The 12,348-nt window shown below is 36.1% G+C and overlaps 1 protein-coding gene across 1 annotated transcript in view; it reads left to right on the top strand.

Moving 5' to 3' along the window:
• The window catches only part of LOC136839379 (fibroblast growth factor receptor substrate 2-like), a 39,932-nt gene that overhangs the window by 13,023 nt on the left and 14,561 nt on the right, over positions 1-12,348 (top strand). Inside the window, exon 2 of the mRNA XM_067105297.1 lies at positions 6,755-6,873. The gene's annotated coding sequence lies outside the window, so the exon portion shown is untranslated. The remainder of the gene's footprint in view (positions 1-6,754; positions 6,874-12,348) is intronic.

The raw sequence follows: 12,348 nt of genomic DNA, 5'->3' as shown, positions 1-12,348 counted from the left end.
TGTATCTTTGTATTTGTAAAGCACGTAAATCGATCCCATTATTTTTGTGTCATGGACTTTGTATTTATAGTTTGTGTAAATGGAGGTCTTTATTGCCTAAAAAGAAACTTTTAGAAATATGAAATCAAAATTTCATCTCCGTTCAATATAACTTTATCACAGAGATAGTTGATATTCGTATAGGCCCTAGCTGGCAAACACCACTTACATAGGCTAAATAGAATTTTATGTTACACAGGTGATCAGGATTCGGCATTTTAATAAAGGATTGGAAAGAACCTTGCATTTTATTGACGAATAATCTTAGATGGTCTTCGAGGTTTTAGGGCGAACATTTTCTTTACTCTAATAAATTTAATAGTTTTATATCGGTATATTATCAAACAAGCAGCGTAATTTTAAAAAATCAGAGCAAGACGTTGGAAGTACTCCCAAGTGAAAAATGACCAGTTTTATCATTTGAAATGTTATGAAAATTTATGTAGAATAAAGAACATTAGAAATATAGAGATAACAGGAAAAGCTATCAAAGTGTGTATATGGTTCGGTTTTGCTATGGGAATGGGAGAAAATGCTTAGATAAAAAGAGGAAATTTTTCATGTACTTAGGCTAGACTGGAAAAACAAAACAAGAAAATGTTGAATTGACAAGGAGGCAAAAATGTTAGAAAATTTTATGCTTAAGCTTCAATGGAGTGCAAGTGTTCATAATAAAAAGTGGGTGCAGGATGCAGCATCTTTCACGTGAATATACGCCTTATGGCATTAAAGCTACGTTTTATTTATTTATTTTTTATGTATTATTTTTTTTTTGCATAGCATAGCCATCCTTGATTTCTTTAGAAAAGATAGCATTTATATATTGAGGTATGTGTTTTTATTCATGTCGTTCAGTTTTATCTGGGTTAAAATAGCCTAAATGATGTCTGGGCCATTTTTACTTAGCTACTGCATGGTTTGAGAGCAAACTTCCTTAATTATTCTGTCTTTAATTCTTTCTCTTTTTTTTTCTCTCCGTATGTAGTTTTCAGTGAGATTGATGAACTGTTCAAGAAATTGTGGAACATCACGAAAGGATATTTGATGAAATTTTACAAAGTTTCATATGGAATTTTATAATCCTCATCATTTTTGCCTCAGATTTCGGTTGACGCAAAGGTCCTCTGTTAAATTCATGCCTTACCTGGGTTTTATCTTCCATAGATCTCCACTCATCTCCAGTCTTCCTTCTCATGTTCTCATCTAAGTAGGTCTGGATCTTCCAACTCTTCTGGTGTCCACAAGACCCCAGATAACAGCATCACCTACTGTTTTAACAAGGGTTGTGCTCTAGAACTGGAAGAAGCTCGCTTACTTACATATGATATTGTTTCAAAGAGTTAGCTTGCTTACTTCCAATAGAACTTCAAGGAGTTGGATGACATAGCCTAATTATATCCGATATCATTTTAAGACGTTTGATAGCATCTTGAGATTATTTCAGAAATAGTAAAGTAAAATTTCAAGAAGTTTGAAAGAATATACCCGATTGAATTTCCAGAAATTTTGGGATGTTTGATCACATCACAAGACATTTCCTGTTGACATTATTTTTTGAGAACTGTTTTTAATAAGTTATTGTATTTAAAAGTGACGCTTAAAGTTCATGGGTGTTGTAATTATACAGAAAAAGCTGTTAACGAGAGAGAGAGAGACTGAGATCTGTCAGTTTCCTGCGTAAAGTAGAGATAGCGATTGTAAAGACAACGATGAGTAACTGGGAAAGCCAAATTCTTTGATGGCTATTCACTGCGACCTTCTGTGCCACGTTGTTTTCTTTATACACACACACACACACACACACACACACACACACACACACACACACACACACATATATATATATATATATATATATATATATATATATATATATATATATATATATATATATATATATATATATATATATATATATGGCTGTCGGCTTAAGAAACAGATCAGCGCCTGCCTTATGCGCCTACAGAGGCCCAGGAGGACTTTATTTATATATATATATATATATATATATATATATATATATATATATATATATATATATATATATATATATATATATATATATATATGTGGCTGTCGGCCTCAGAAACAGATCAGCGCCTGCCCTATGAGCGTACAGAGGCCCAGGAGGACTTTATACACACACACACACACACACACACACACACATATATATATATATATATATATATATATATATATATATATATATATATATATATATAAATATATATATAATCATATAATTCTGAAAGCCGTTCGTTTCTCAGCAATTCTCGCAGCTTTCTGGCTCTCCCCAGGACCGAACCTATGATGCACGTGGCCTAACCACTGGACTGTTAGGACCCATGCGCTTGTACACACGCATATATGAGTATATATATATATATATATATATATATATATATATATATATATATATATATATATATATATATATATATATATATATATATAATTTACATGAAGTAAATGCTTGAGTATTAATCGTCAACTTGGAAGATTTACTTTTTTATCTGATTTTTGAGGGCGTGTTCGTAATATGTGTTAATATACTAACCCATAAGAACACTGTTGAACGTTGCAGTTATAAAGAGACGTTCTGTGAGTATCAAAGGAAGTCCACATAAACGCACAAAAGCCCCACAAATTTTCCCGCATTGTGCTTACGAAACATTTTGGCCCCAAAGGAAACGCTTTTGAGTGATTCTTTTCAGTTGGCTTTTTAATTACATTAATCCTTCCGGCTGCTGTTATATTATCAGTTGTTTTACAGCTTAAATATACGACTGTTTACGCATATCTTTCTGAATTCAGCTTATAAAGTAAGTAATTTCGTGAGATATTCAAGTCAAACCAAAATCCGTGTTCCTGAGTAAGTTAGCTTTATATCACTCGTGAAAACTCCGTTAATGGTCGACAACACAACGAAAGAGAATATCGCTAACATTTCGGAGAACAGTGCGGCCAGCAGTAAATGGCAACCAAGTTATGAGTCATACACACACATATTTATATATACACATACATATACCTATATGTGTTTGTGTGATGCATATACATATATGTGTATGTGTGTGTTTGTGTGCGCGTTTGTGCAGTCATAAGTGTATTCCTGTGTTGTAAATAAAAAAGTGAGAGTAAGTGTATAAGATGATGACATTAAATCACTGCCAAGAATAGCAAGCTTTCTTAATAGAGCTAACCGGACGTTCTGTTATAAACAGTCAAGACATCTCCCGGCAAACAGAGCAGCGTTTGTGTTGTCTGGCCACTTGTGATAATAGTCCCTGAATGCCTCTCCATATGTAGCCGTACTTTTCCCATCATGGTATCGTTGTCGGACTATATTTAATGTGCTTTCTGTCTTTACACACACTCGTTTGTGTGTGTAGCCTAATATAATATATATATATATATATATATATATATATATATATATATATATATATATATATATATATATATGTATGTGTGTATATTGTGTGTGTGTGTGTGTGTTAGTTTAGGAATGGTGTTTATGAAAGTTCTTTAATTTATTGATTATCGGATTTTCAGGTGTCCAACAAAAGTAATGGAGATATCTTTGTGCCATAGGTGTTGTTTCTTTTTATATCTTATGGTCTATCTAATTTTGTTGTACATTTGAAAAGCCTTTTTCATGAATTAGTACTCCTTATGTGCCCCGTGATCTTTAGGGTTTTGTAGTGATTATTGCCTTGTCTATGTACGTTTAACCTCCCAACGGTCAGGTAAGAGGCCTTCATTTCATATTCTTTATCATCGTCGTTTATTTGGGAAACGTCTTATGACGACCTGTCCAGTTGTGTAGCTCCGACTGAACGTTCTCGAACTCGTTGCGTCCCACTGGTTTATAAGCACATGCAAGCCAAAAAACTGAGGTAATTTAAGACAACCTGCATCACACGAACTTTTAAATTATGTAGGGTAACGCCATTCTTCTGTAATAAATCCCATATACAGTACATAACATGAATCTGTGACTTGCCTCCAGAGACTTTCTCCCGCTCTTGAGCATCGGTGTCTCCTCCAACCCCACCCACCATCTCAGGAAGTTGTAGCCGCGTTAGATCATATCCATTCAATTTCTCTCGTATCTTTTTCGTGGGGTCTTAATTGAAAAGCAAATGCCTTCTGGAAAGTGAGAGGAATGCATTCACCACTCGTATTCCCAGCCCCAAGTTGAATCACACGGTGCACCGTAGGCATTACTTAAGGTTCTATGCAGCGTCCCTTCGGCCTCTAGTTGCAACCCCTTTCATTCCTTTTACCTCACCTCCTTTCATATTCTCTATCTTCCATCTTACTTTCCACCCTCTGCTAACAATTGTTTCATGGTGCAACTGCGAGGTTTTCCTTCTGTTACACCTTTAAAACCTTTTTAATCTCAATTTCCGTTTGAGCGCTGAATTCATAGGTCCCAGCGCTTGGCCCTTGGCCAAAATTTTATATTCCATTCCATTCGAGCACTAAGTTGAAGGATACAGAAAATTTCAGGATGTTCAGTAGTTCATTCGGTTAGATAGGCCTGTAGCGTGCTTTCAGTTAAAAAGGGAACACATCCAGTTGGGTAAATTGGTGGTTTGTGGTTTATGGGAAGATTATCATATCAAAGAATGCAATAATATATTTATGTTATGACTTTATTCACTACGACTAGTTTAGAAGGATGTCCAGTTTTTTTATTATACATATTTTTTTTTGCTTTTGTATAGGTTGGTCTTTTCTTGTCACCCAAACGAAGCACAAATACTAAGAAGAACTAGGAGCTTCACATTTTATTAACTCCATTGCCTGTTCGTAACATGGTAAGAATATGTTGAAAAGTCTCTCATCACCAGTCGCTGGAATTTTTCACAACGTAAAGCGATCGTGCTTTTTGAGCTTCATTAGTAAGACATTGGTAACCCTGATAGTTGTGATGTAAAATAACGTAAAATCAGTCAGTCTTGCTATGTACATTAGAGGATTGATAAAAGCTTGCCCTGTGGTTTTTTTTGTATTGAAAACAATGATAGAAGATGTTGAGCCGAAGTACAACAAGTGATCAGTTTCTGTGGGCCACTGTTGTTGTTTTCAGCATTCTGTTGCGGCTACTCCGCTTCCTCTCCCCTCAGTTATGGCTCCTTCATTGGCTGAGAGATCTGTGCTTCTTGCAGCTGGGCCAACTAAAGAGTCTGTTTACTCTTTTAAGATTTAATATATTTATCCATCCGTTCATTTTAGCAGCTAAGTCCATGGTCTTATATGCTTTATAGTTAAGTTCATGGTCTTTTTGCTTGTTCTTGAAGAGTGGGTCTTTTAGTAATAATAATAATAATAATAATAATAATAATAATAATAATAATAATAATAATAATAATAATAAGGTGCGACGTATGGTTGAATCAACAAAGGTCTTTTAAACCAGATTCATCCCTCTGAAATGGTCACAGGGGATTATGTATTCTCTCTTTTAACCTTTCCCTAAAGACCATCTCCCGATACATAGGAAGTTATCAGTCCTGCTCTTGCTGTTTTCTGTTCTTTTAGTCACCAACGGTTACACTGACATCAGAAAGCTATCTTCTCTTCTAGAAGGTCGTTATTTATGGGTAGTTGAGGAGTAGTGGTTGTTTAGATTAAGCCAGTCTTATGCCAGCACAGGCCCTTACCCAAAGCAGTCCTTAATTTTGAATTAAGAGAATAAGTGGCATGGTTTGGAATTCTGGTTCGATCCCAGCAAGGAAGACCACGTGTCCCACAGGTACCTCATTCAGTACTGTAATTTGTACAGTTGCCATACCTGAATTATATCCTTGCTACATTCACTAGTAGAATTGAGCCATACTGTTGGTAGATAGTATATTGGCTATCTTGACCAGGTACATCATAGTATGAAAAATGTAAGATAATGTGGGCACTTCCATGCAGGGTCATTAACATGAAGAAGTGATGGCATAGGGCCAGGGCAATCTAATAACAGCAACATTAGCATAAACATTCACCCGAAAGAACGAGTTATAAGGCCTGTTTAGTAAACACATTGATGAAAATTTGCACACGGCACAGTAACTACAGTAAGAGTTAGCCCTTCTGGTCAATTCACGATTCGTCTGTAAAGTGACTAGGTTAGCTTACGTCATTCTGTACTTCCAGAGTCCTGTTGTATGATGTTCTTTCATCCAAAAGACGGGATTATCATCTCTGAAAAGTAGAGTGACCTTTTGTTTTTCCACCCAGACACCAGTGAAACATTGGCCAGTCGTTAGCCCGTGTAGCCTAGCCTACCTTCACACCATAAATATATGAATCCACATTACATGTGTAAATAAAAGGGAGCGTACATCATATACGCTGTGACTTGTGTATGTAAGGATGTTTACGTAAATATACGTACACACGCATACATACTCCAGTATGCATATGTACGTATTCGGATTCACGTGTGTGAGTACAATAATATTCCGGATTGACATGAAAATTATTGTATCCTAAGGATTTTCTTAAAATATTATACCTTGTAAATCTGTTCGTATTTATTATTTATGGTTTCATTAGATTCAAGAAAGATCAATGGTCAGTGAAATACCAGAAGTGAATATAAAGATAATCATTTAAGATTCAATGAAATCTGTCTTTAAAGAAAGGCAGACGTCACTGCAGTAGAATTTACAGAAATTGCCGAAGATTCACTTTGTTGCCCCATTCGCAGGAACCAGAGGCGTTGGTATTGGGGTATCGCGAGTAATGGCAGAAGCAAAATTCCCCAAGAGGTAATGGTGTCTACTGTAAAGGATAACACATCGTTGACTTCTGAGGCCGTAGAATGACGTAAGAGGGTAAATCTAAACCGGTATCCCTTGCATGGTACCACAGGAATAGAAAAAAACATGTCCCTGTCCTTTTGCACTAACTGGCCATATATATATATATATATATATATATATATATATATATATATATATATATATATATATATATATATATATATATATATATATATATATATATAATATATACGTGTTTGTGTGTGTTACTAATTTTATATACTGACTGTGTGACGTTACACAAAATGTTGTGGTCCCTATTTCCTTTTGTAGTTGGATAATGATAATAATAGCGGCATTAACAGTATTATTACTGTAGAATTAACGTCGTTTCTTCAATTTTATCATTAACCATTGCGCTTTTGTATGTTAAAGTGATATGGGGAAACGAAAGCTCAGCCACTTACTTGTTCTGTATCCACCACGTTTTTGTGAGCTGTCAAGGCCAAGAGAAGAATGCAAAAAAAAAAAATAGTGAGTGCTTGTCGTAACGAGAGAGAGAGAGAGAGAGAGAGAGAGAGAGAGAGAGAGAGAGAGAGAGAGAGAGAGAGAGAGAGGTTGACTGCATGATGATAACATTGTTTTGTAGAATAAGGTTACCAGACACACAAGGCATACTGCAGATCCTCTCATACATATACACATGCGTGCAAATATACAAACTATATATACTGTGTGTGTATATATATATATATATATATATATATATATATATATATATATATATATATATATATATATATATATATATATATACATATACAGTACATATAGGCTGTCAATTTAATTGATTGCTACTGCGGTCATAGTGATAAGTACTACCTGGTCATTGCTGTCCTGGGAGGTGCATATGGATTGAGATACTAATGCATGGTGTCCGAAGGCAAAATAGTGCATAGTGGAGTGCCTTGGACACCTTGGTGAGCGAAATACTAAAAAAAAAGGATAATAAGCATATTTCCTTAAAACGTTAGCAAATACACTTTTGCATTTTAGAATGCTTAGTTATAAAACAGTAGAATTATCACTACTCTGCATAGCATCAGAGAAGAAACGAAGTATTATGTCTTGGCGTTTTTAGTGCGCTTTCATGTGATACAATAGAGAAGAAATGTGTGATAACTGGATCTTTCTCAGAGGAAAAAGCTGTATGTGATGGAAGGTGAGATCACTGGTAAGGCAGAGTGTTTGAGATTGGAAAAGAGGAACAAAGATTGAGTCTGGGTTGACTGAGACTGGAAAAGAGGAACAAAGATTGAGTCTGGGTTGACTGAGGAACCTTGGACAAAATGAGAGCAAAGCTTTTCCATCAGAAACACTAGGGATGGGTAAAAGAGTACAAATGTTTCAGTCCGGGGACTGTGTGGGCAAAATTAAGTGAAGCAGGAGAAGAGGTTGTAATGGTATATGGTTAAAAAATCGAAAAGTTTAGAGTGAACGAGAAAATTACCTAGGTGATCTGAAAGTGTTGGAACGTTGGCTGTTCTTAGTGAATTGAATGTAAAGTTGGGGAACAAAAAAGAGGGGGAATAATTGGAGGATTTGGAGAACGTAGAGTTCTTGAGAATGATAAACCTGTAGAAAGAGGCTGATTGTTTTGGAATATGCAACTTCCAAAAAAAAAAAAAAAATGTTCACAAGTGTACTTGTAGCTGACCATAATTGAACCACCTGTGAGATCATAGAGGTAGTCGTGTGATGCTGCTAACTCATTATTGGTGTTTGATAATGTACTGAGGGGTTTGTGGTGATAACATACTGTGATTATCTCAATACAGCTGAACGGATGGTTGAAATCTGGTTAAGTGAAGTTGCTTATTTACCCTTTTTATCATTAAGAGCAGACAGCGTAGAGTGTAAGGATAAAAAACATGTTTGATATTTTCTACGTCGTCACCCGGTGCACTGGACACAATGTAAAGTGAGCATTTTGTTTTATGTTTTTTCTACGTACAAATCTTTTCTTTGGGAAGGGGTTTCTTGTTGAGCATCTGGTGAGTTGAAGATTATAAACTGCAGAATCATCTCCGTAATCCGAGTTGGGAATTTTTTTTCTTGTCGGTCGACGTCTGACTTAGTGTCATGTGACGCTTTTTGAGTTGAATGTCTAGGTAATTGCCTATTTATGTCTGAAGCCTAGTCCTCTCTCGATTATGTGTTAAGTCTCTTTGTTTTCATCTAAGAGAACAAACATACTACGTGCAAATAATTATATTTTTATTATAAAATGTACGTTCCATTTACTGTTTCTAGGGTCGCATTCGTTTCTTCCTTGGAAGCATTCAAGGAACATGATGATGCTTGATTGTGCCTCCTCTTCGTCAATCCCAGTCTTTGTAACATAAGTTTATTGAAATGTTTACAATACCCAAATAAACTAAAAAAACACAAGTGCGGTACGTCACAAGGCGAATTTATTAACATTAAATATAAGGCTCAGGTGCGTGCAAAAAAAAAAAGTTGAGTAGACAGCAAGAACAAGAATATACTGATATACTTCCGCTTTGGTGGCAGTTAGTGCCAAATTTTTGCTCCCTTAAAAGTGAAATTCATTTTCTTGATTTTTATATTAGTCTGAACAGAGGAACCGTCACTTTACGAAACCAAGAAATAAGTATACTTAGGCATAACCTGGTTGTCATATGAAATCAGTGAGAGAATCGTTCTCTCTCTCTCTCTCTGAAAAAGAACAGTATTTCATAAGCAAGGAACCGTGCTAGGAAGTACAAGATACTTAAAATTAGAAGTATAGTATCACAAGGAAATAAAGACATTCTTGGAATTTAATTTTGGTGAAACATGCTTTCAGAATTTCAAGGGAGAATCGTCTTCCGCGTGTAATCTATACATAGTCAAAATCAAGTAAGGAAGAATTGGAATTACCTGATGTGTCATAGTTTAGAGCTCTATAACAAGAACTGTTGTAGAATAGTTTACCCAGAAGTACGGTTCTCTGCACGGACCTCGGGCAATAATGTATCCATAGCTATGGCCTCAAGAGGAGTGACTGGAAAAATAAGAGGGGATTCGATCGGGAGCCGCACACGTAACAAGGAAGATCCACAGAAAAGAATAGATTACCGGAATTTCACATGAGATAAGGCAGGAAACATCAGAGGTGCTTGAGTTACTCTTGGTCACACACATCAGAGGCCGGACTTTCACTTCTTTGATATTTTCAGCAATTTTGAGTTTCCAGACATGGCTGACCCAAAGCATATTAGATTTCTTATATGGCCATAGCTCATAATCCAGTAGTTTCGTTCGATTCATGTACCTCTTGTCATTTGAACTTTCGTGGATAGTAAACTTGAGCTTTATGTGACTTAACATGTAGCTGTTTCCAATCTGAATGATTAGGGTAAAATATCTTGCATCGCTAGAGACTGCTATACCTCCTGAGGTGAGATATTCTAAAAATGTCTGGCATACGGACAAGGAAGATCCGAACCGTTGGCGCCGCTTCACTTTATTCAAACAGTATTTGTCAAGTATTGGAGGTTTTGGGAAAATAAAATAGAAATAAATTCATAATGTTGATAGTGCAAGATGGCACTGATACAGATTGAAGGTTGGTTGTATATATATGTAAGTGAATTAATCTGGATTTGCAAACAAATATGGCCATCGAAACTTGTTCTTTAATATATAAGGGAGATTGTGCTGAGATAAGAGCATTTATTGAAGCGCACGTTTAGTGGTGTTGTGGAATATTTTCAGTAGTTTCAGTGATGGGGACATTGGTAAATAAGCTTCCTGTGGCAATAGTAACCTTGAAAGTGAGGTTATCATTTCAAGATTAATGATCGTGGCTAAAGGAAAGCATAGTTAGATCAACAAACATTCGATCGTGTCCACTCTGACATGGCAGTCAATATGTTGCAGTAACTTGTAACCAATAACGGCTGTCTGGACTACGCAATAGAACGCTGTATATTTTGAAAAATGGAGACATTTAATATCCAGACCAATGATACTAATGTAGAGCAACAGGAATCAGTTGTATTTTAAGATACGATATCACAATGCAAGGTCTTCAGAAAGGAACTGGAGATATTAAAAGAAAAAAAGTTTGTCGGCTGAGTTACTCGTTGTGGCCATTGCGAAGAAAGTGCCGCCGAAAATCTCCAGCTTGCCCAACTTGTCGTCATCTCTGATAAGGAGGAAGAGGAGTAGTACTGCTGCCCTCAGAGGGAAAGAATAGCTGATCAGTACTTTCCACTTAACAGGTTGAGAAGGGTCTTCCTGAAACCAGGATACCATCTCATCTTCCAGTAATTTATAGACACCGGCAAAAGCCATGATTAAGGTGCAGTCAGCCTTTTCTTACATACTGAGTTCTGCTCCCAGGTATGAAACAGCATATTGCAATATATTATTCAGTACCAATGAAGCTAGCATTCGGCAGGGGGCACAAGAATAAGGAGAGAGTTAATGGCCGCAAAGGGCTAAATATCAAGAAGGATCATCATTGCATTCTTAGGTTTCTGTAGAGCGAAAAGGTTACCTATACCTGTAGATCGACCCCCTCGAGGGTTGGGATTACCCCCGTCGATACCGTCATCACTGTGTACTTCGATATTGTTGCAGTTAGTGGAGGTTACGATATTGGAGCTGATTTCAGAATTGAATATTCGTTGTCAAGTCTCTTTAGAATTGTGTCCCATATTGGAAGACGCTGTAATTACATGTGGCTTTGTGCCTTTGCTCAGACGTCATGATATCCGCAGATTTTTATAATTCATATTTGAGAAAGAGAGAAGCACTAGAGGTTTAATGACCTGGCCTGTCAGTCAATCCGAAAATGTTTCAAATTAGCCCACTTTTTTGTCCATTTATTATAATAGAAACTCAGACATTTTTAGTTCTGTAGTGAACACCAATTCATAAAGCTGAGATGTATAAAATTCTGTTGTGTTTACTCTTAACTAAGAGTAAACACAGTAGAATTTTGAAGCGCATAGAATAAACTGGTCCTCCACTTTATGAACAAAATATAAACAATATGAAAATGCTCGAAAAGGAACTTTCGCTAATGCAGACCATTATTTGTGCTTGAGCTTACATATTAAGACCACCAGTAATTCACACTGTACACATTCCATGGGAAAATGAACCCAGCAACTGTTCCTCGATCTTGCAGTCGATATGTCAGTGATCGTTCTTTCAGCTGTTAACAACGAGAGGGATGTCTGAAACTATAAGAGGGGGAAATAAATTAAATTATTTTATGGTGCCATTTCTCATGTCTGTTGCGATAAAACACAGGTTCCCGAAATTTCGAGTTTTCTTCCTCATTATCATGTTCGTTGTGTAAAATACTTCTTTTGAATGGTGTATGGCTCATAAGCTCATCATACCTCAGGGGCATGTTAGATCATTTTGGTCATACCTATAATGTGTGCATTATTGTTCCTGATTTTTATTTTTAAACGACAGCTCTTGGGTCTTGCATAAAAGTTCTTCGGTTCCTGGATAA

Source organism: Macrobrachium rosenbergii, chromosome 6 (assembly GCF_040412425.1).
Source record: "Macrobrachium rosenbergii isolate ZJJX-2024 chromosome 6, ASM4041242v1, whole genome shotgun sequence".
Lineage (NCBI taxonomy): Eukaryota > Metazoa > Arthropoda > Malacostraca > Decapoda > Palaemonidae > Macrobrachium > Macrobrachium rosenbergii.
The sequence above is the reverse complement of the archived record's forward strand: the minus strand, read 5'-3'. Positions and strand labels throughout refer to the sequence as shown.